At 54.6% G+C, this 23,911-nt stretch overlaps 1 pseudogene; it reads left to right on the top strand.

Annotated features, from left to right (window-relative positions):
• The first annotated feature begins 15,824 nt into the window (after positions 1–15,824).
• LOC142310605 (pancreatic lipase-related protein 2-like) lies at positions 15,825–23,444 on the top strand (annotated as a pseudogene).
• The last annotated feature ends 467 nt before the right edge of the window (positions 23,445–23,911 follow it).

The following is a 23,911-nucleotide window of genomic DNA, read 5'->3' as shown; positions in this document are numbered from 1 at the left end:
GGAGCGGGTCCAGTGCACAGGTGGTTAGATGTGATCTTGAGAGTAGAGTGGAGAGATTGTTTTCTGTCATGGTGGAGAAGCTGGATTTGGAGGAAGAGGGATGAGTAGCTATGATGAGGGGCTGTGGTGATTGTGGGCCAAAGCTTGCTCTGATGTTGTCAATCTTCCGCTTGAAGAAAGAGGAAAAGTCTTCAGCTGAGATGAGAGGAGAGGGAGGTGGTGCCGGAGGACGGAGGAGAGAATTGAAAGTGTTGAATAGCTGTTTAGGGTTGTGAGAGAAAGAAGATATGAGGGATGAGAAGTAGGTTTGTTTTGCAGCAGTGAGTGTGGACTTGAAAGTGGTGAGGGACTCTTTATATGCAATGAAGTGCTCAGTGGAATGAGACCTCTTCCATCTGCGCTCAGCAATTCTGGAAGCCCGTCTAAGTTCTTTAGTCTGCCTTGTGTGCCAGGGTTGCCTGTTGATTGTGCGGGTTTTGGTGTGTGTGAGGGGGGCAGCTGATTCGAGAGCTGCAGAGATTGTAGTGTTGTATAAAGTTGCAGCGGCATCTGCATCATGTAGAAATGCAATGTCTGTGAGGGGGAGAAGGGACTGAGAAAGGGCGTGTAAATCAATGTGTTTGATATTTCTGCGAGGGTATGAAAATTTGTGGAGGGGGGGTTGCATACTTGGAGAAGAGAGGGAAGAGAATGTGAGTAGGTTGTGGTCAGACAGGGGGAGAGGTGAGTTAGAGAGGTTAGATAGGGAACAGAGGCGAGTGAAGATGAGGTCCAGCGTGTGGCCATCTTTGTGACATAAAACAATAAAACATTTCTTCCCTTTATGGGAGGCATAGGTACTTGAACGTTGCAAACTTTCTTATAAAGAAACATCTAAGTGTGCACTTTCAGTCTATTGCACAGTTTGGGCACATCCCCCATAATTCTGGTAGGGGGCACAACGGGTGCAACTATTTACATTTCTTGGCTACAACAAGTCCAGTAGCCTGGCAGTTCGTTTCTCTTTAATCAACAAAAGTGCAAAAACTAAACCAGCCACTAAGTCCAGTGGCCTAGTTACACAGGACACTTTACACATCACATTCACCGGGGACCACATTCCAGTTCCGTGGCCCGGTACACATACACATGGGGGGTGACTTCTTCAAAAAGCACAAGGGGCAGTAAGGCAGGAAAGGGTGTCATCTTCAAAAAGCACATTAGGGCAGAACAAAAGGGACATCTTCACAAAGGATGAGGGGCTGACAGGGGCTATATACAGTTCAGCATCTTTTCTTCACTCTTCACATGTAGGGATTCTTCTCCGGCTCCCCACCTGGCAGCAGGTAGACAGCGGTCAGCACAGTCTGCGTCTGCTGGTCTTGGCGGGCCGCGCCTGGCATGGCGGCGGCCTGTATTGGAGTCGCTGCTGTGACTGATTCTTGACGGGCCGCACCTGGTGTGGCTGCGGCCTGGGCTTGGCGGGCCGCATCTGCGGCGTGGATGAACATCGCCGCTGCGGCGGGATCTTGCTGATCCGAGCGGGGTATCGCTGCTGGGGCCTGAGCTGGACGGGCCGGGCTTGGCGTCGCTGCTGCGGTGTGGATGGGCGTCGCTCCGGCGGCGAAATCTTGGCGGGCCGCACCTGGCGTGGCTGCGGCCTGGATCGGCGTCGCCGTGCCGGGCGTCTCTCCAGGGACCGCGGGCATGGCAGCGGGGGTTGGGGCACTCGCGCCAGCAGGGGCAGCATGGGACTCACCCAGATCTAGGCCGGAGATGCTCTGCAGCAGGATCGGCATCGCTGGTGTGGACTCTGGATGGACGTGGGCATTACCCCCACGCAGGCCTCGCTGCACAGCCTTCTGCAGACTCCTCATGGCCAGCACCATCTCCTTCCCCCACACGGCTGTCTCCCGTCTGCTCTGCTTCTTCATCCCGTCAGCCATCCTTCCGACCTCAGCCTCCAGCTCAGCAGCGGTCACAGGCCTGATCCAGGTGAGCTCCCCCTGGCCTCCGCTTACAGGAGCCATTTTCTCTCTCCTCCGCTCTGCATAGCGGGCACTGCTTCGAGCTCTTTCTGGGCAAGACGAAGGGGGCGGGGCTTCTCTTTGCGCCCTTTCTTCTGGCACGCCCCCCTTCTTACCGCTCTCTGTAGCGCTAATGGCGGCAGTTTTCACAGTGAAACACGCAGTAACACAGTCTTTTAAGCACAATTCTTCAGGCGCACAGTACCCGGTGGGACCGGGCACGAAATCCTGTTCGTGACGCCAAAGTTGACTCGCCCACCCCAGGGCTATAAGACACCCGATGCCGGGCCGGACTTGTCCGGGGGACGTCAGTGGTGGCGGGGCCCGACTCCGTGGCCCTGGTGGGTGTCAGTTGTAATAGGGCTGGTGACTTGGGAGCAATTAAAGTATATGTTTCGTGACTCCACCTGTGGTATGCGGCTAATAAGCCGCCGCTGCTGTATGAGGCCTCCGGGGGATGATATGGCAGCAATGGTGGTACTGCTCCCCACAGGTGGAGCAGTACCCCGGGGCACAGTTGGTGCTTGTGAGTGTCTATGCAGATGAAATAACAGAGGCAACTCCAAGGGTGCAGTTTCAAGTTCTTTACTCACAATTCTTGTCAAGGCCGGCAGGAACCCTTGGACTGCTGGGACCACTGTCAGGGACCTCCGCCGTTTCTGGGTGATTCTTGGAGCAAAACCCGGTACCCTTCTCTTAAGTGTCTCTGTCTTCAGCTGTCTCCTTAAACCTTGCCTTTGTAGGATAAACCTGGCTCGGCCTCCACAACAGCCTCCAGGCTGGGGGATCACCTGTCGGCTGATTACCTCTTTTCTAGAAGTTCTGCTGTGGGCTGTGGCCCGGGGAGTTTACAACATTCCCTGGGCCTCGGTTTTTACTGTTTGGAGATGATTTTGCACTCCTCCGGTTTCTAGGGACCGTCCCCTGCTGCAGCTTGATCCCTCCACCGATGTTCCTGTGGAACAGGCCACCGCAGCTCTACAGCTACCCGTGGCCCTGGGACCCCTTCTGTTCTCTGCTTGGTGTCACCTGGACCCTCTGAGTCCCAGGATCTTCACCAGGAAGCGTCTCTTTCTTTCTTTAGCTCCTGACTGACTTGGAGCTCTTTTTCCTTTCACTTCTCCTCCTTGCCTGCCTCCTGCAGACCTCCTCCTCCTTCCCCACACTCTCTCTATCTGCTCACACTAGACTTTCCTTTTTGTGTCTGCACTCTTGTGGCTCCTCCCACCTCCCCAGTTGCTCTGACCTACCCTATAGGAGCAGGGATGGGTCTTACGGCCCCTCCCAGCATGCAGCATGGGAGGGTAACTGCCACTATCCCTGGTCCCAGTGTGTTCCTAGCAATGGGTGTAGTGTGGATTTACCAGGGGACCGGTGTTCACTCCCTTCCTCACCCAGAATGGGGCATCACACCGCTGAATGGGGTGCAATGACCTGTGGCGACGGAAGCCTCAGGGGCGCCACACCAGTAAAGAGCCACAGACAGGCAGTTGATGAACCAAGAAACATTTTATTGAGCATAACTTCCACTCTTCTTTACACCCTTCAGCATGCATCAAGTCACTTTGGTTTACAGGTTACACTTCTTGCTGACGGTTTCCTCTTTCCCCGGTAACTTTCCCTCGCCTGCAGGGGACATGCGTTAACCCCCTAGTAGTTGCACACTGAACCCGGATTTACTGTAGGGCAGATCTAGCACAGACTACTGGCTCCGGATAAGTTCTCACCTCTCACTTCTTTGCCGGGGAACTACTTCTCTTCCTTTCTACGGGCGTTCCCATGTACCTTCACTTCTTTGTCTGGGCACTCACTCCGGCTGCCTGCCACGTTTCACTCCCACACTCTGCCCCGGCACCTCAGACTTCTTTCTCTAGTCACATCTCACTACTCCACTGTCCTGCACACACTGCTCTGCATTCAGAGACCTCCCTTTCTTCCTTCCCCACCTAGGCCACCCTCCCCTCCTTCCCTGCCACTGTTACCAGGGGAACCACTGCTCTACACTGGCACCTAGTGGGGAAACAGTTTATGACTGGTAACACTTTACCCTTAACATTTACAGTTTGCCACCATACTACTGTGGCATCTTCAGGGGGGGGGGGAACCGCTCCTTCACTACCAGGGGTCCGACTACCCCTTACATTCCTCCCCTGTTTAACCTCAGCCTCCTGGCGAGGTTCGTACCTGCAAAACAAAACACGTAGGAAAACACACGCACACAGTACTGAAGCATTTTTCTTTCTTTTATCAGGCCAAGTAAAACTTTTTAAAACCAGCCTATATAACACAATACTTAAAACACACAGACTGGCACACGAGTTTGGTGCCCGGAGTCCCTCCAGGGAAGCTCCCGGTCTTAGTCGTACTTCTGCCCGGAGGCTATTTCCAAGCGCTCCCGGTCTTTGGATGGGCAGAAAACACAGGACAGCAAGATTCCTTCTTAACAGTCACGGAAGGAGTCCACGCACAGTTCTGCATTAAGATCCTCGGGGGTTCAGTACTTTTAACGTTACTGTAACTGGTAACATTCACCGGCTTTCAACAGTACCGGTTTTCAACGGCAAACAAATCACTCTCTTCCGGACGATTACCTCCTCAGGCTGGGTGGTATGCACGCAGCCATTCAGCCCGCTGGGCCTTCACATATTCAGAAAGGGATTGCCCGGGTAAGCGGGGCAGCCTGCGGAATGGCTCATAGCACGGCTGCGGCTCCGGTACTTCCCTCTCCGGTTCAGACCCTTCAGCCTCCTGTGGGGATGAGGGGGTAGCTGCGCGGGACAGCGCCGGGCTGCCAACGACCACCACTGGGTGCGACACCATGCTTTGGTTTATCGCCAGAACTGCCGGTGCCTCCCTTGACTTGTTTTCCACTGTAGGTTCGGCGGCTGCTACGGGTGCTACCGCCGGGGTACTCTTCAGCCTGTCGGCTTCAGCGGGCGCTGGCCTAGGCTGAGCGCGCCACGCTCTCTGGCAGCCCTCCCACTCGATCTCCTGCTGCCACTGAGCGGCCTCTTGAGCGGTGGGCATACGGGTCACTCCCACCGCAAACAGGCCCCGGCACCCTTTTTCTTTCATGAACCGAACTGCCTCGCCCGGGTACAGGGTGTGCAGGCGCTGCGGCAGTCATTCCGTGTCCAAGTTGACCCGGTTATAGAAGTAATGGTCCCCGGTGATACGGTCCTCTATGAACCCGTACCCTTCTGCCTGGTTGAACTTCACCACGGTGCCTATACTGCACTGTCGGTCGAACTCCTCACTGCGGGGCCCGGCCATCATTTCTCTGGCTACCGTATCGGCGAGGAACCTTTCCTGCACGGGGGTCTACTACTGGCGGTGGGGACCTTCTCCGGGTCGGGGGCGCCGGCTTCACTGGCTCCCAGACGAACCCCAATTCATCCACCTCTGATTCCTGAATATCCCACCAGGACGGGGCTTTGACTTCTGGGGGGGGCGGAGGGCCTACCTGGTCAGACGCTGGTGCTTCCGGAATCTGTACGGACGCTCCTGGTGGCCCGCTCCCCTGAGTTAGCCGAGACTTGTAGGTGGCCCGGACTTCCGTCGTCGTCTCCCCGGTAACGGCATCCCAGGTGGTAAACCATGTAATCTTCGCTGGTTTCTCCGAGACTCCAGTCACGGCCGGTATCATGCTTGCCGGCAACGTGATGGTGGCTAACTCTCCCACCGAGCTCTCCATCGGACGTCCTCTTTCGCGTCCTACAGGCACCAGCGCGCCCGCTTTGGCTTGCTTGTTTGTCCTGGCCTCCATTCTGTTTAGCGCAGGTAACTGGAACAGTTGCTTCTGCTGCTGGGATTGCAATGGCGCCGGGGAAGGTGGAGGCGGTTCTACTTTTCCCGCTTCCGCCCATACTCCGCCCCCGGCCTCACCCACCAGGTCGGCACAGCGTTTGCGATGCCTCTTCTTTCTTGCGGCGCCGCCCACGTCTCTAGACCTCTGCCGCTTCTTGGGGCAGGTACCTCCCCTCTTTGGGCGGCGCACTCCGGGCTTCTTCCTCCCAGGCCAGCCCAGCGCTCTTCGTTTGGCGCCAACTTTTCGCGCCTCTGCTGAGTCCATGAGGACGGCCGCCATCTTGCCGCCATCTTGTGGCCCGTTCAGCACGTCAGGCACCACTTGATCTTCCTCACAGTCTCCGGTCGTGGTTTCTTGCATGCAGGCTTCATCCTGCCGACTACGCCAGTATGTAACGGGGGCAGGGGGCTCCTCGGGGGTTGTAGTCGCGGTCTCTCGCCCAGGGGGCGGCAGGCTGACCCCCGGGCCGGCCGTCACTTGTAAGACAGGGGTGTTGTTTGTGGGGCAGAGTGTAGGTGGCAGGGACGCTTCCATGTGGGCAATTTGCTTCTCGGTGACACCTTTTTCTCTCGGCTCACAGGCCTCTTCACCACTCCCAGTAAAGAGCCACAGACAGGCAGTTGATGAACCAAGAAACATTTTATTGAGCACAACTTCCACTCTTCTTTACACCCTTCAGCATCAAGTCACTTTGGTTTGCAGGTTAAACTTCTTGCTGACGGTTTCCTCTTTCCCCGGTAACTTTCCCTCGCCTGCAGGGGACATGCGTTAACCCTCTAGTAGCTGCACACTGAACCCGGATTTACTGTAGGGCAGATCTAGCACAGACTACCGGCTCCGGATAAGTTCTCACCTCTCACTTCTTTGCCGGGGAACTACTTCTCTTCCTTTCTACGGGCGTTCCCATTTACCTTCACTTCTTGTCTGGGCACTCACTCCGGCTGCCTGCCACGTTTCACTCCCACACTCTGCCCCGGCACCTCAGACTTCTTTCTCTAGTCACATCTCACTACTCCACTGTCCTGCACACACTGCTCTGCATTCAGAGACCTCCCTTTCTTCCTTCCCCACCTAGGCTACCCTCCCCTCCTTCCCTGCCACTGTTACCAGGGGAACCACTGCTCTACACTGGCACCTAGTGGGGAAACAGTTTATGACTGGTAACACTTTACCCTTAACATTTACAGTTTGCCACCATACTACTGCGGCGTCTTCGGGGGGGGGGGGAACCGCTCCTTCACTACCAGGGGTCCGACTACCCCTTACAGCGCGAAAAGTGAAGCCCCGCCCCCGAGAGAAAGAGGTGTCAGAGAGAACAAAGGGGGGCGAGAAAAAGATGTCTGCGCCTGACGGGGCTGTCGGAGGGGCGCCGGTTACGGTCGCGGCGGCGCCCAGAGATGGTAATGTGGCAGCCCTCGCTCGAGCCGCAGAAGCGGGGGGGGTCCGCGGGTCCAGCGGTCGCCCAGGTAATGCCGATCTCCCTGCCCTATGTGCCCGGTGCTACCTGGCTGCCGCAATACGATGGGAAGCCTGATACTTTGCAGGCGTTCCGGAAAAAGATTAGCTCGGTCCTTGACCTGTATGCCATGACCGCCAGACAGGGGGTGGCGGTAGTGCTAACCGGCGTGGCTGAGCAGGAGACGGAGACCTGGACCGACGCGGACAGGGCCTCAGTGACTACCATTTTTGAGAAACTCCAAACCGCTTTCGAGACTCGCACCGAAGCGGAATTGCGGATGCAGTTTTACCAATGCCGACAGCGACCTGCAGATAACATAAGGGACTATGCCCTGCGTCTGCTAAACGGAGAAAACCTCAAATTCCAATTAAAATGATTATCTTTATTGGTATATATTAAAAAGATGAAAAAAAACACCCAGTGGTTTTGCACACATAAGGACACATGAGAGGAGGAGCTAAAATATATGGGATCCCTACAGCACCCTATGGGACCTTGCTCCTACCTGCCAACGGAGGGTTTGACACCATAACTGTTTTGGGCGCCCCCGTTCCACGTCGGCTGACCCTCACTATGCCCTAAATAAATAGTGAATTAAATATTAATTACGCTGTTGATGGCCAAACAATAGTGATCAAGCATACAGAGTATCAATAATTTTCAATGTATATCAAACTACAGCAGGCTTCCAAAAATAATGGGAAGCTGTACAGGCCAAAAAAAGGGGAATCACAACTGAACACAATATGCGCTGTTCCATCAGCCAGTGACTTTTTCAACCCCCTTCGTCCTGATATGTTATGGCCATCACACAAGGAAAGACTACATCACAAAACAAAGTTGCTCAATAGACACTGCACAGCCTTGATCTAGGCAAAGTGCATGCATACAATGCAGTGTTTAAGGGCAATCAGATAAACACTTATAGAGCAAAACATATAAAGGTGAAAAATACATCCAGGGGAAGGAATAAATATCAATTACTTCCCTTCAATTAGATGCTCTGCATTGCCTCGACGCGTTTCCCCTTTCCAGGATACAAGGATCATCAGGAGGTGGGGGGCTTTTTACTTTTGATGATTGGGGGACACTTCTCTCTTCTTCTCTCACGTGCAGCCACAGACTTCGAAGTCTGTGCCGAAGCACCAAGGAGCGAGATGATGATTTGGTGCAGGGCAGCAGTAGGCCCCCAGGGGCGCGATTACCCAGCGATGGTGGAACCCACGCCTTCAGAACACTGGCCCACGGTGATGGCGGCCAGAGGGGTGATTGACGTTAAGAAGAGGAGAGTGCCTGTGGGAGTGCTGAATTGTGGGGAGGAAGATGTTAGGCTTCCCCGTTACGCTACCATTGCCAAGCTGCTTTCCATAGATCCCCACGCCATTCACGAAGCCACCCCTCCTACCTCTGCACCCCCCACCAATAGCGGCACCCCCCCCGAACAATTAGAGGAGTGGTGCCAGGAATTACATGTAGGCACTGAAATTACACCCACGCATCACAAAGAGGGGGTATACAGGGTAGTACAGGAGTATGAGCAGGTTTTCAGCAAACACCCGCTAGACTTCGGGAGGCTTAAAGGGGTTCAACACCATATCCCCACGGGCATACATCCACCCATCAAAGAAAGGTATAGGCCAATCCCACCAGCACACTATCAATGTGCTAAGGACATGTTGAGGAACATGAAGGAGGCAGGGGTCATCCGGGATAGTTGTAGTCCCTGGGCAGCTCCACTGGTGCTGGTGAAGAAGAAGGATGGCACCATGAGAATGTGTGTGGATTACCAGAAGATCAATCAAACAACGCATAAAGATGCCTATCCTCTTCCCCATATTGAAGAGTCGCTGGCTGCGCTGAAAACGGCTAACTATTTCTCTACCCTCGACCTTACCAGCGGGTACTGGCAGGTGGCGGTTGCACCAGAAGATCATGAGAAGACTGCATTTGCCACCCCCATGGGACTCTGCGAGTTCAACAGCATGCCGTTTGGACTGTGCAATGCCCCTGGGACCTTCCAACGGCTTATGGAGTGCTGACTGGAACATCTTAATTTCGAAACTGTCTTGCTGTATCTGGATGATGTAATCTTGTATTCCCAGACATACGAAGCTCACCTGCAGCACCTGTCGGAGGTGTTCGCGTCCCTTGCTAAGTACGGGATGAAGCTGAAGTGCCACCTGCTGAAGCCTAAAGTGCAGTACCTAGTACACGTGGTGAGTGCAGAAGGTGTCGCCCCAGACCCTGAGAAGGTTACCGCTATCAAGGACTGGCCGCGGCCGACCACAGTGAGGGAGGTGAGGCAGTTCCTGGGCCTGGTGGGCTATTACTGCCGCTTCATCAAGGGGTACACGAAGATGGCTGCACCAATGCAAGACCTCCTCGTGGGACAGACCAAGGGTGGTAGGGCCCCTGAACCCCCGTTTGTGTGGGAAGAGAAGCACGAGGAGTCCTTTCACCAGCTGAAGTCAGCCTTGACAGGGGAAGAAATCCTGGCGTATCCTGACTACGGCCTTCCGTTCATCCTTTATACCGATGCCAGCAATGTGGGCCTGGGGGCAGTCTTGTCCCAGGTCCAGAACGGGAAGGAGAAAGTGATCGCCTACGCCAGCAGAAAACTCCGGCCCATGGAAAGAAACCTCGAGAATTACAGCTCCTTCAAGCTTGAATTCCTAGCCCTGGTGTGGGCAATCACCGAAAGGTTTAGGCATTACCTCGCGGCGGCGAAATTCACTGCCTACACGGACAATAATCCGTTGACCCATCTGGATACGGCCAAGCTAGGCACACTGGAACAGCGGTGGGTGGCTCGGCTGTCCAACTATGACTTCACTATCAAATACAGAGCCGGCCGCAAGAACACCAACACGGATGCGTTATCCCGGATGCCCCACCTACCTGATGGTGGGTCGGAAGACGACGACCTCGAGGAAATCGAGTTGCCCACGTTCCACCAGCCACCAGCCGAAAAACTTTGTGTCAATCAGCAACAGGTGGACCTGGATCCGCTACCCAGTCAGGGGTGGCAAGAAGCCCAGGACCAGGCGCCTGCCGTCCAGTTGGTTAAGATAATGATTGCACAGGGCTGCTCCAAAATGGATCCCTCAGCCCCCTCTGAAGTCCAGCGGCTGTGGAAAGAAAGAGCCCGGCTATACCTGCATCAAGGGAAGCTGTGGCGGCCTGGTGTCGAGAGTGTGGTCCTTGTATACTGAGAAGGAGGGATGAAGTCATCCAGAGAGCCCCCCTACAGCCGATCATCACCCATCAACCACTGGAATTGGTCGCCTTGGACCACGTCAAGCTCGCACACAGTCAAAATGGGTATACCTATGCCCTAACCATCGTAGACCACTACTCGCGGTTCATGGGGGTTGTTCCAGTTAAAGATCTGACAGGCCGTACCGCAGCTAGAGCATTCCAGGCCTACTTCTGTCGACCGCATGGGTACCCGGAGAGAGTGCTCACGGATCGGGGTCCGGCCTTCGAAGCAGAGGTGTTTCAGGAGTTTTGCCAGTTGTACGGGTGCAAAAAAATCAGGACCACACCATACCATGCCCAAACCAATGGGATGTGTGAAAAGATGAATCACTTGGTCCTGGGTCTCCTCAAGACACTACCGTTGGAAGAACGAAACCTGTGGCCAGAGAAGCTGCCCGACCTGGTAGACATGTACAACAACATTTCCTGTAGTTCTACCAAGTGTACCAAGGCTGCCGGTGGACCTGGAAATGGGCCTGGACACTCCAGAGGCTCTTCCCGCCACTGCAAACTGAGATACCAAGCGGCAGGCGCAGTACCGACGGATTCAGGAACATGTGCAAAAGAATCTGCGTCAGAGCCGAGAAAAGCAAGAGCAGCGTTTCAACAGACGGGCTCCGGCTGTCCCCTTTGAGCCTGGGGATATAGTGCTGAAACGGAAGAGGAGAACCCATAAGCTTGATGATCAGTGGGAAAGAACCCCATATGTCATACAGCCCACTGGATGGGAGAACGAGAAGACTTATCTGATTAGTCGCGACCAGGGGAGAACCATGGCTACGGTTTCCAGGGACCACCTGAAGAGATGCCCACACCCCTTACGATTGGCAAATGAAGTCCCAGTCCCCATACCGAACGGGGAAAAGAAAGAGGTGATCCACACAGTGATGGGTGACTTCCCAGTAGACTGGCCTATGCAGAACGGCGCGGTGATTATTCCGGTGATAATGTTCCCACAACCCGTGGAAGAAGTGGAAACGGAAATAACCGCCAGTGAACCGCTTGAACCAGTGCCCAGGGATGCACCTATACCAAGCCCCTGTAGGTCTCCATCTGCCATACCCGATAGACGGGAAGAGGAACTAGTTGTCTCCTCTGTCCCAGTGCCCCCCAATGACAACATTGTGCCCAGAAGGTCCACACATCCCAACCTAAGTAGGCCCCCGCTTAGGTATAGGGAAACTGCAATCTAGGGGTGCCGTATGTTGATTGTGTAAATATCCGAATGAATGAGCACTAATCATCCGAGATTTTAACCTGATTTTCAGAAGAGCTGTTGTCCCCGTTGGGACCCTAAGTTACATGTTTTTCCTAAAAGCCCTTGCCCACATGAGAAACTGCTCATGAACACGGCCGAGAACTTGCAGGTCACCCACGAACTTGTGGGCTTGTAAATAATTCCGGGCTGGAGTTCCGTTAACCGCCTCCGGAGAGGCAGGTTGGAGGAGGGACCCACAGCAGAGCAGGCTGGGGTCCAGTCACCACCAGGACCGGTGACCATCCTTCGGGGTCAGGGGTCCCCCTGGACGTGGGGCCCCCTGAATGACAGCCGGGTGCGAGACACCGCACCCGTTCCTGCTTGGGCAACCTGAACCAGGTTCTGTTTTCCGGACTGGGGAAAGGGGTGCTGCCCGCTTCTTAGGGGCAGCATCAAGGTTTAGGTTGTTTGGGTGGGAAAGCAGAAGAACTGGGACCCATCCGTTGTTATTAAAAATGTTTTACTACTTTTTGCAACGTTTAAGTAACATGCGTCCCGTCAGGGAAGATTTGACTAAAGTGCATACCGTTTGTTTTTCTCTGTTATCTTTTCAGAAAATAAAACCGGTGATGGACGGGCAGCCCGCGGACGGTCTGCGTTTTACCAAGGGGGAGTGTGACGCCCTGGACCCCAGGGGTCACAGTACACTAACAACACACACACACACCCTCCCCCGGCCAGGTATATCAGTCAAACAAAATCCTTGTTGCCTCCCTCCAGGCTTGATGTCCACACCAGGTGGGGCGGAGCCAGGCGGTTGACCCCACCCACTGAGGAGTTCACAGGCCTGGAGGCGGGAAAAGCCAGTTAGTTGGAGTTGAAGTTGAGAGGTGGAAGTGAGAGCAAAGACTGTGTGTGTCTGGGTTGGAGCCCAGGCACAATCAGCAAAGTCGGCAGACGGTGGTGGCCGTCTGCAGGAGTTGGTGGAGGTCAGCGGAACCGTAGGACCGGGGTCGGGCGGTGGCCCGCCGGTACTGAACCGGGGAGTAGATTGAAGCCAAGCACCAAGGCAGGATACTCAGACCCCGACTAGGCTGGGAGCCGCCGTAAAGGTCAAATTATCTGATTGCAGTCTGGACCTCAGGGGTTCATTCCCAAACAAGTCCTGTCAGAAGGCAACAGCCCAACCCGTCCAGATAAGAGCCACCGCCAAGGGCCAGAGATCCAAGAGCCAGCGCCTGCGGGCAAAACGGGCCCTCCCGACACGTACACACCAGGGAGTGGACTACCCATGGGAAGCCATAGGAGTCAAACACACATACAGGTGCAGGAAACGACAGCCATCATCAACCCGTCCGGGAAGAGTGAGAACACCGCAGCCGGCTGCGGGCCCCGTCCATCCAGCCGTTTGGTTTACCAAAGACTCTGTCCTTCTGTGGCTGAGTGAGTACAACAGTGCCATCCGGCACCGCGCTACACCGCAATGTTGCACCCGCGCCCACGCTGCCTCCCCGCATCGGCACCTGCACCTATACTTCCTCCCTACTCCCCAACCGGGGCCCCGGGATCAACAGCCCCTACCCACGGAGGGGTCAACACCTTAGCTGCTCTCCGCCATCGCTCCCGGGATCCCCCATCACCAGCAGCGGTGGTGCCCACCATCACCACAGCCCCGTGGGTGGCGTCGCGACTGACATCCCACCACCAACCTCCACTTTTCACTCGTGGGCGAGGAGGCGCTGCTCGAGCCCCCGGGTCCGGCCCCATGCTCGAGCCACCGAGGAGCAGAAGCACCGGACCCGAGCGCCAGCGATTCCCAGGCGAGCAGCGTTCCCAGACCCTCCGCCCGCGACACAATAATCACAGCAGAAAAAACGTGGAGGAATTAAATGTAGAATTTTTGCATTTGGAAGCAAACACGGCTGTACAGCTCCGCACTGGTGTAGAGCTCCGCACTGGTGAACAGCTCCGCACTGGTGTAGAGCTCCGCACTTGTGTACAGCTCCGCACTTGTGTACAGCTCCGCACTGATGGACAGCTCCGCACTGATGGACAGCTCCGCACTGATGGACAGCTCCGCACTGGTTTGCAGCTCCACACTAGTGAACAGCTCCGCACTGGATTGCAGCTCCACACTGGTGGACAGCTCCACCTCCACATGGTCACATCTGAACACACCACAAAGGGTTAATGTGATCAGCGGTCAGAACAGCTGACAGGGATCTGCTCCACCTGCAGAGGGGGCACTTATACAGCACCTGCAGAGGAGGGGAGCAGAGTCAGGATGGGCAGTCAGAGAATGGGGCGGCTGCTGGTCTTACTGGTCTTACTGGTCTCCACAGTGCTGGCTGCGAGGGGTGAGTGTGTATTATCATGTCCATCACACGGAGAGGACTCTGCAGAGGATGAGTATTACTGCGCAGAAGCCGAAATCTCCCCATCCTACAGGAGAGGTGCAACCTGGACTTCACTATGGGTGTAATGGCTCTGTGCATGGGAACTGACCTTACTGATCCCCATAAAGATTCACTCTACATGTACACTATGTATTATACTCCAGAGCTGCACTCACTATTCTGCTGGCGCAGTCACTGTGTACCTATAGAACTGATCCTGTACTGTAGTGCCAAAAAAGTTTTTCTGTTTTGGAAATTGTGTGTGTTCACAAGTTGTGCTTGCAGTCCTTCCTTGCCGGCCAGTTGTAATGGAAGTGTGGACTCGGCCGCACACTCGGGTCTGTGTTCAGCGGTGCTTGGCTTCCTTCTGTTTATAGTGTCGACGTCGTCTTCTCCCCCTGTGCGGTGCTTGGCTTCCTCCTGTTTATAGTGTCGTCGTCGTCTTCTCCCCCTGCGCGGTGCTTGGCTTCCTCCTGTTTATAGTGTCGTCGTCTTCTCCCCCTGCGCGGTGCTTGGCTTCCTCCTGTTCTCCCCCTGCGCGGTGCTTGGCTTCCTCCTGTTCTCCCCCTGCGCGGTGCTTGGCTTCCTCCTGTTCTCCCCCTGCGCGGTGCTTGGCTTCCTCCTGTTCTCCCCCTGCGCGGTGCTTGGCTTCCTCCTGTTCTCCCCCTGCGCGGTGCTTGGCTTCCTCCTGTTCTCCCCCTGCGCGGTGCTTGGCTTCCTCCTGTTCTCCCCCTGCGCGGTGCTTGGCTTCCTCCTGTTCTCCCCCTGCGCGGTGCTTGGCTTCCTCCTGTTCTCCCCCTGCGCGGTGCTTGGCTTCCTCCTGTTCTCCCCCTGCGCGGTGCTTGGCTTCCTCCTGTTCTCCCCCTGCGCGGTGCTTGGCTTCCTCCTGTTCTCCCCCTGCGCGGTGCTTGGCTTCCTCCTGTTTATAGTGTCGTCGTCTTCTCCCCCTGCGCGGTGCTTGGCTTCCTCCTGTTTATAGTGTCGTCGTCTTCTCCCCCCTGCGCGGTGCTTGGCTTCCTCCTGTTTATAGTGTCGTCGTCTTCTCCCCCCTGCGCGGTGCTTGGCTTCCTCCTGTTTATAGTGTCGTCGTCTTCTCCCCCCTGCGCGGTGCTTGGCTTCCTCCTGTTTATAGTGTCGTCGTCGTCTTCTCCCCCCTGCGCGGTGCTTGGCTTCCTCCTGTTTATAGTGTCGTCGTCTTCTCCCCCCTGCGCGGTGATTGGCTTCCTCCTGTTTATAGTGTCGTCGTCTTCTCCCCCCTGCGCGGTGCTTGGCTTCCTCCTGTTTATAGTGTCGTCGTCTTCCCCCCCTGCGCGGTGCTTGGCTTCCTCCTGTTTATAGTGTCGTCGTCTTCTCCCCCTGCGCGGTGCTTGGCTTCCTCCTGTTTATAGTGTCGTCGTCTTCTCCCCCCTGCGCGGTGCTTGGCTTCCTCCTGTTTATAGTGTCGTCGTCTTCTCCCCCCTGCGCGGTGCTTGGCTTCCTCCTGTTTATAGTGTCGTCGTCTTCTCCCCCTGCGCGGTGCTTGGCTTCCTCCTGTTTATAGTGTCGTCGTCTTCTCCCCCTGTGCGGTGCAGGTTGTCTTGTAGCTGAATTTGGGTTTCTTGCACCCAGGACACTGCTCTCGGCTGTGTCTGGTGTAGGGCAGGCAGTGCCTTTCTTCCAGGAGTCTTCAGCATTAGTTCCTATGTGACTTCATCTGTAAATGTCGTTGGCTTCCTGTTCCCTCTCCTCCTCAGCTGGAGAGGTTTGCTACGACCGGCTGGGATGTTTCTCGGATGCCCCTCCATACTCCTACACCGCGGAGAGGCCGCTTAGCCGCTCCCCATGGCCACCAAATGTGATCAACACCCTCTTCCTTCTGTTCACCAGAGAAACTCCAAAACACTTCCAAGTAAGTGCGTATTTCTTGGGGGGGGAGAGGCGGGGGTTCAGAGGTTCTTCATGGGGCAGAGGGGACAAACGTGCAGGTCTCTCTGCAGTTTAAGCTGTAATACACAATGTCGTGGGATCCTACATGACTCTATAGTTGGGTCCCTTGAGTGGAGGCAGCAGTGCTACTCTGTCCCTCGTTCAGGGGGTTCCTGGAGAGAGTTTTGGAGTCTACTGGCCCCTCATTCCCATGTTTCCTCTGTGGGAGGGGTCTTCTTCAATCAGATGCTGTCAGTAGTTGTCCCTTTCCACAGCCTTGGGGTCTCTGCTGTTCCACTGGACCCCATATGTAGAGCCCACAACCTGTAGTGCGGTGCTGTCATGTGTGTTCATTACGTAGCGGAGGTAACACTCCAGGCTCCTCAGACCCCAATGGGAAATCCATACTAGCACCTGACTTGGCACTTTGAATACCAGTGTCTTGTGTGGTCCAGGAGCTGCTCTGCCACCTCTGTGCCCCTATGGCTTTCCGCCTGGTCTTAGGCCACCTCTGTGCCCCTATGGCTTTCCGCCTGGTCTTAGGCCACCTCTGTGCCCCTATGGCTTTCCGCCTGGTCTTAGGCCACCTCTGTGCCCCTATGGCTTTCCGCCTGGTCTTAGGCCACCTCTGTGCCCCTATGGCTTTCCGCCTGGTCTTAGGCCACCTCTGCGCCCCTATGGCTTTTCGCCTGGTCTTAGGCCACACGATGTCTTTTTCCTTTAGGTGGTCAGTGCTCTGAATGTCTCTTCAGTGTTGGACACAAAGTTTGATCCCAGCAGGAGATCTCACTTTATTATCCATGGCTTCCTGGAGGCAGGAGAGAAGGCCTGGTTGACAGACATGTGCCGGGTGAGTGTGGTGTCGTGTGGTTCGGCTCTGCCCGGTGGTTGCTCGATAATTCTCACCCATGTCCTCTGCTCCAGACTCTACTGGAGGTGTCGGACCTGAACTGTTTCTGTGTGGACTGGAAAGGAGGGTCGATGGCTGCGTACACACAAGCCGCCAACAACATCCGCGTGGTGGGCGCAGAAGTGGCGTATTTTATCGACTTTCTAATGGTGAGTTTTTAATTATTCTGATATCAGAGATTAAGAGTAAAACTTGTACTAACAACTTCCCAGTATCCTGTGCTGCTGGATGAGTGGATGTGATGAGCGCAGCATTGTGCTGTGAGAGGGGGAGGGCGCTGCCTGGAAGTGTGTGTGTGTGTGAATTCTCCCAATTATCGTTGCTGATATTTGGGTGATGTAGTTCGTCATTCCTGCGGTAGCACACATTGCTCTGTGTGACACCGCAGGAACGAGGAGCCTCTCCTTACCTGCGTCCCGCCAGAAATGAGGAAGGAAGGAGGTGGGCGGGATGTTCGTCCCGCTAATCTCCACCCCCTCTGCTTTGATTGGGTGGCTGCTTAGTGACGTTGCTGTGATGCCAAACGGACCGCCCCCTTAGAAAGGAGGCGGTACACCAGTCACAGCGACGTCGCTATGCAGGTATGTGTGCGCGACTTTGTGCGTGACGGGCAGCGATTTGCCCATGTCGCACAAACTATGGGGGCGGGTAGTATGCTAGCGATATCTGTACCGATATCACAGCGTGTAAAGTCCACTTAAATGGCTTATTAGCAGCATAACTAGGGTCTGATGGGCAAGATATTACCTGTCATCCCCCGTGTATGTTGGTCAGATGCATGGGACCTTGTAGTGTTCTAAAGCCAGTGTCCCTGCAGAGTCCACTTCTGAACCACATCCTCACCAATTCCACATTAACAGTTCCCATTGGACACCAGATGACAACATACAGAGCCATCAGCTTTTGTTTTGGCCAAAAGGTTGTCTTTGTGGGTTGTTAAAAAAAAAAAAAAAAAAATACCACATACAAGGGACAAATACCACCACACCATGGCTGGACCACATTTTGCCACTACATGGTGCCCATATACTACAATACTGATCTTTAATAAAATGGTAATGTGGTGCCCTGGACAAGCCAGGACATCACAGGTACTACAACACACCCCACACCCCGGTTAGGCACATCAGTCACACACAAATCCTTGTTGCCTCCCTCCAGGGGCTGATGTCCACACCAGGTGGGGTGGAGCCAGGCGGTTGGCCCCACCCACCGAGGAGTTCAGTCCTGGAGGCGGGAAAAGAAAGCAGAACAGTTTTGAGAGTTGGAAGAAGTGGTAATGGAGCAGACTGGCCGTGTCCGGGTACGTGGCTCGGGCACAAACAGCAAGGTTGGCAGACGGTGGTGACCGTCTGCAGGTGAGGCCGATTGACGCACAACCGTAAGGACCGGGGACGGGGGGTGGCCCGCCGGTACCGGACCGGGGAGCGAAGAGAAGCCAGCACCACTCAGCAGGGCCTACGGACCCCGACCAGGCTTGGAGTCACCAGTAAACCGGTCAAATCCGTCAGCGACAGGAACCTCCGGGGTTTCCCAGCAGCAAAGACCCGACTGAAGGCGACCGCTCAACCGTGAAGGGAAATACAGCTACCGCCAGAGCTAGAGTTCCCAGGGCCAGAGCCTGCGGGCAAAAAGGGGCTCCTCTGGCAAATACACCGCTGGGGAGCGGGCTACCGGTGGGAAGCCATCGGAGCCGACAACACAACACAGGTGCAGGGGGAGAGACAGTCACCGCCAACCTACTGGGAGTGACCATCGCTGTGGGACCCGTCCATCCAGCCGTTGATTTACAAGGACTCTGTTATTGAATACCTGAGTACACCAGTGCCATCCGGCACAGCGCTGCAACTGCTGCCCGAATCGGTGCTGCCTCCGCATCGGCACCTGCACCTTGCCCCAACCCACGCAGGGGCCAACACCTCAGCTGCTCCCCCGCCATTGCTCCCGGGAACCCCCGTCACCAGCAGCGGTGGTGCCCACTATCACCACAACCCCGTGGGTGGCATCACAACCGACATCCCACAACCAAAACCTCCCCTTTTCACTGGTGGGCGAGTAGGTGCTGCTCGAGCCCCCAGTCTGGCCCTGTGCTCGAGCCACCGAGGAGCAGAAGCACCGGACCCGAGCGCCAGAATTCCCCCAGGCGAGCGGCGTTCCCAAAAACCCCCTCTCCGCCTGCGACAACAGCACCATTACACCTGGTTTACATTCAGTCTACATCAGTGGCTGAGTACCATCGTGCCGTCTGGCACCGCGCTGCCCTCCCGCAACCCCTGCACCTCACCAAACCCGCCATCCACCTTCCAGTCACAATCATCGGGCCCCGGGACCAACCAAATTCCCACCCCCCTACCCACGGAGGGGAGAGAAAAAACATCCCAGATGCTCCCTGTCATCGCTCCTGGGATCCCCGTCCAGAGCAGCGGTGGTGTCCCAACCTCACCACAACCGTGGGTGGCGTCACGGACAACATCCCCCAAACCATCCCTTTTTCACTTACGGGCGAGGAGCGCCGCTCAAGTCTCCGGATCCAGCCCACCGCTCGAGCCACCGAGCAGCAGTAACAGCAGCGCCGGACCAAGCATGGTGAGCGCAGCGTCCCCTCCCCGCCCGCGACAGTAATAGTGCCATTATGGCGCAGGAGCTCTGTACGTAGTATACAGGTAATGGTGGCACAGCTACATATTCACTGGAGCTCTGTGTATAGTGTACAGGCAATAGTCATCACTAGTGACCTTATACAATGACTCACCAGTGACCTCTCTAGGTGGAAGTCCTTCATCTTTGCTTTTCTTCATCGGTGCAGGCCGCTATCACTACTTCCACCCAGGACTAGTCTCTGCAGAACAAGTATCTGTAGCTGATCAATTTCAGAGCACACTCCTCTCTTCCTCCCCCCCCCCCCCCACTTCTCCACTACGCGAGATGAAGGAAAGTGAGTCGCCCTGAACAGTTACAGGACGTGTCCTCAAATTAAAATGCATCCCAGCAGTAATATTGCTTAATAAGCCCCTTCCTGTAGTCTCCATCCTGGCCCCGCAATATCTGATCCATATTGTAGCTTCTCGTTGCAAGCAAATAACAAAATCCTTACTGATCCTTTCTAATTGATTTTATGCAGTGTGACCGCACCAGCGCATTGCAGTGGCGTCATACTCCAGCAATATGTGCACTGTTGGCTGTTAACTATTGCACCTCAGTGGACAGTATAGAAAACCTCCTGGCCCAGGTGCAGGTACCAGCCTGACCTCACCTTCCAGTCTCCTGTCCTGCTCCGATCTGGAGGATAGAAGCTGTGCAGCATGACATCTCCACAGTGTGGGCAAGTCTGCAAGATGTTGGAGGCAGCGGTCTGCAGCCAGGTACAGGGCTGGCACCCTGCGGCCCCACATGGGGAGCGGCTGGTGGGCATCTGTCCAGCCCACCCCTGATTGGCAGTGCAGGGACCTGCCATTGGACACACATCCAGCTGTAGCATGCACTGAGGTCTGCAGCCTCTATACCCACAGTCACGACCACTGCGATTGATGCACCCCTAGCTTCTATGTGCAACAGAAAGGAGGGTGAAGCTCTGCTCCCCCAGCAGAGATCAGGCTGCATCTCTCCCAGACACAGATGTTACTCTGGTGTCTGCAGTGATACTTTGCTCCCCGTTTCTACCCCCCCCCCCCCCCCCCACCCAGCAGAGATCAGGCTGCATCTCTCCCAGACAACAGATGTTACTCTGGTGTTTGCAGTGACGCTCAGCTCTGCTCCCCTCTTGCGCAGCGATTGCACTTGGATTGGCTTATGGTGTGGACATGGAGCCGCTTGTGCAATGACTTTTCCTGACACCTGTATCGCAGCGGTGAGATCGGTGTGCCCTGGTTACACATCAGTCTCATCATGGGCTCACTTGGATAGGTGTTGTGCAGCACTGACTCACTAATTGCACTAGTGTAATAGTATTTCCTTCACTCATTTTAACCCTTCCTGATCTCTGTAGGACCACTATAGTTACCCTCTCAGCAGCATCCACCTGATAGGACACAGTTTGGGGAGCACAGGTCGCGGGTGAAGCTGGCAAGAGGCGTCCAGGAATGGCTCGGATATCGGGTAGGTCGGCTTTCTAATGCTGTCTTGGAGCGTTCATTCTGTGGGTAACATTGGCCAGTATATATACTCCTCCTTTTAGGGTTGGACCCAGCAGGACCCTACTTTGAACATACCCCCACCTGAGGTGCAACTGACCCCTCTGATGCAGTACTGGTGGACGTCATTCATACTGATGCATCTCCCACTATTGTCAATCTCGGTGGGTATTCTGGGGCAACTTCATTTATATTTGGGTTAGTAAATGAAGGTCTGAGCTGTCATGGTGGTCAAATGGTTAACATCATCCTTGTTGGATGCAGTTGTAATACTTTTGCGCATGAGTAGAGATTCGGTGCGATATTATGGGGTCTCTATAATGTGTCTCCACTTCTAGGTCTTGCTGGTCTTGGGATGAGCCAGTTGGTCGGTCATCTTGACTTCTTTCCCAATGGAGGGAAAGGACCAGCCTGGGTGTCCTAAAACTTACCTGAAGCTTGGGGACCTGGACGATGTGATAGACGGTAACGTGCGCCCACCTTCAGGCATCGGCTCTTATCTGTGGAAATTTCTAATGGTTGTAACTTGAATTTTAGAATTGAGGAGAAGCTTCTGTGTAGCCACCAGCGGAGCGTCACGTTATTCACACAAGGCATCCTCTTCCTAATGGGTTTTTGAGTTACCCGGGGCCCTCGTACAATGACTTCGAGGAGGTAAGATTGGCCCTAAATCTATAGGGTTCAGCCTCTCCAGCGGCTTGGGTAGATAAACCGGAAGCTACATAAGATCTGTGTAGAGGGCAGCTGTGCCATAGAGGGACACTTTTCACTGATCATGTCCCTCAATCACTGGGATGTCATTATTAATCCTGTGTAGGAAATGACTTCTGTAAATTTCACTAAACTCTTTATTCTGAAGCCTTTGGCACGTTCCAGTTGATTTGAGCCACAATCTGATGGCGGAGTCCTTCCTCTTCCTGAGCTGATGATATTGGTGGTTCTAGTGACCTTTTCCCTTGTTGCATGATCCGGCTACCCAGGATAAGATTATTCTGACTCTCGTAATACATCCTCTTCAGTCAGTATCTTTCTTTGGTATCTGTCATGATCCATTATTAATCACATTGACCATTCTATCCATGGTCATTGGCAGGCTCTGTCCACTCTTCTACCTTCTCGATTTCAATGCTGAAATACAGCTATGATACCTTGGAGGGCTAGATTTGATCTGTAGCTACTGTTTGACATGATCCATCAATGCTTGTGGAGTCTCAGGAGCAGAACCCTGACTTGTCTTTCAGGGTGCTGGATTCCCATGCTGTAATGGAAGCTGCGCCATGATGGGATACTTCGCTGACTCCTACACCAAAGATCCCACCAGTGAAGTCTTTCTCCTGAATACTGGTGACGTGGACAACCTGCTACGTAGGTGGAAGGTGTCATGGTGCTTAATACTGTGGAGGATCAGGCTGTTCTGATGTCTTAGTGTTTATAGACATCTGAAGTTATTATATGGGCGACTGACAGACCTGGGCTTTGTGACCTGACGCTTGTTCTGTTCTCCAGGTTGGAGGTACCGGGTGACCATCAATATCACCGGAAGCATGTTTGTCATGGGCTCGTTCAGCGTTTCCCTGTGTGGGAAGGTTGGCTGTTCTCCTCATTACCTTGTGCACAGGTAGGTCACAGTTCATCCCCCTGATTAGACGCTGACTGGTGAGGACTGCTGTAACCCCCTGGTTTTGTCCTCAGTGGATTTATTCACTCTGAGAAATCTTATTCTGCCCTGATTGATGTGGAGATGGACATCTACCCGGTCATCCAAGTGGAGTTTGTCTGGCACAAGGATCCTCTTTATATCATCCAGGCCACCCTGGGGGCCACGGCCATAGTTGTGGAATATGGGCCCATTAAAGCTACGTAAGTAAAGCAATGTTTATAGTAGCACTTCTCAGCTCTGACCCTCCAGCATTGCAAGAGGTCTGTATTAAGGGAGGTCTGTGGAAATGCACAACCAGATGGAAAGATGCAAGACAACGCTTTGTGATACGTAAGTGCCCCATACAGGGCCTGATGTACCACCTGGGTGTAGGGGCAGCCATTGCTCCATTATGGAGGCACCTAGATGTACGTCAGTCCAGGGTAAGATGGCTTCCTGCCGGTGGGTCTCCTGTGCTCTGCTACATCTCCACTAGTGCATGGCGTGCTGATCCTGGGCAGTGGTCTCATTCTGATCGGAGCACTTCATGCACTGGGTTTAGTTGATGTGGAGGAGCTGATTATTGGGCTTCTGAGATGTCGGATTCCTCTTTCTTGGACACTGACTTATCGGCTTTGTGGCTTCCCTTCCAGATATCTCTTCTGTGGCGATGACGTGACGAAAGAAGGAATCCAGCAGAACCTCGACCCATGTACCACGTTCTCCATGTACTGAATAAAATCTGCATAAATACAACCTCGTCCTGTCTGAGGGTAGTTATTGCGTCCTCGCATCACAGGGGTAACCTGGAGCCACATCTGCATCCGGCCCAAGCAAGCGGCCGGCCTCATGTTCCTGGCCCTGCCGTAGAGCTCACTGAGCGTCACTGCCCTGAGCCCTTGGGTGTCACTGTCTGTAAAGTGCAGTCATGTCTGAAGAATCAATTAGAAATCCTCCCACATCCAGAGATGCGTCGGGACCCCTACACCCCATACCTGGTCAGTGGTAATGATAGTGGGGGAGGATATCATTGGTGCAACTGCAGAGGGACCAACAGGAAAAGGGGGTGACGGCTCCCTCCAAATCGGGACCGCTTGCATTATGAGGGCTGCACAGGGTCCACTTTCTTGCAGAAGGGACTCTTCTGTCTGTCCTCCAGTAAAGTGGTGCCACAGTACATCCACTGGCAATAAATGTAGTGG

This window comes from Anomaloglossus baeobatrachus, chromosome 5 (genome assembly GCF_048569485.1).
Source record: "Anomaloglossus baeobatrachus isolate aAnoBae1 chromosome 5, aAnoBae1.hap1, whole genome shotgun sequence".
Classification (NCBI taxonomy): Eukaryota; Metazoa; Chordata; class Amphibia; order Anura; family Aromobatidae; genus Anomaloglossus; species Anomaloglossus baeobatrachus.
Note: the sequence above shows the minus strand (reverse complement) of the source record. Positions and strands in the feature narration are given on the sequence as shown.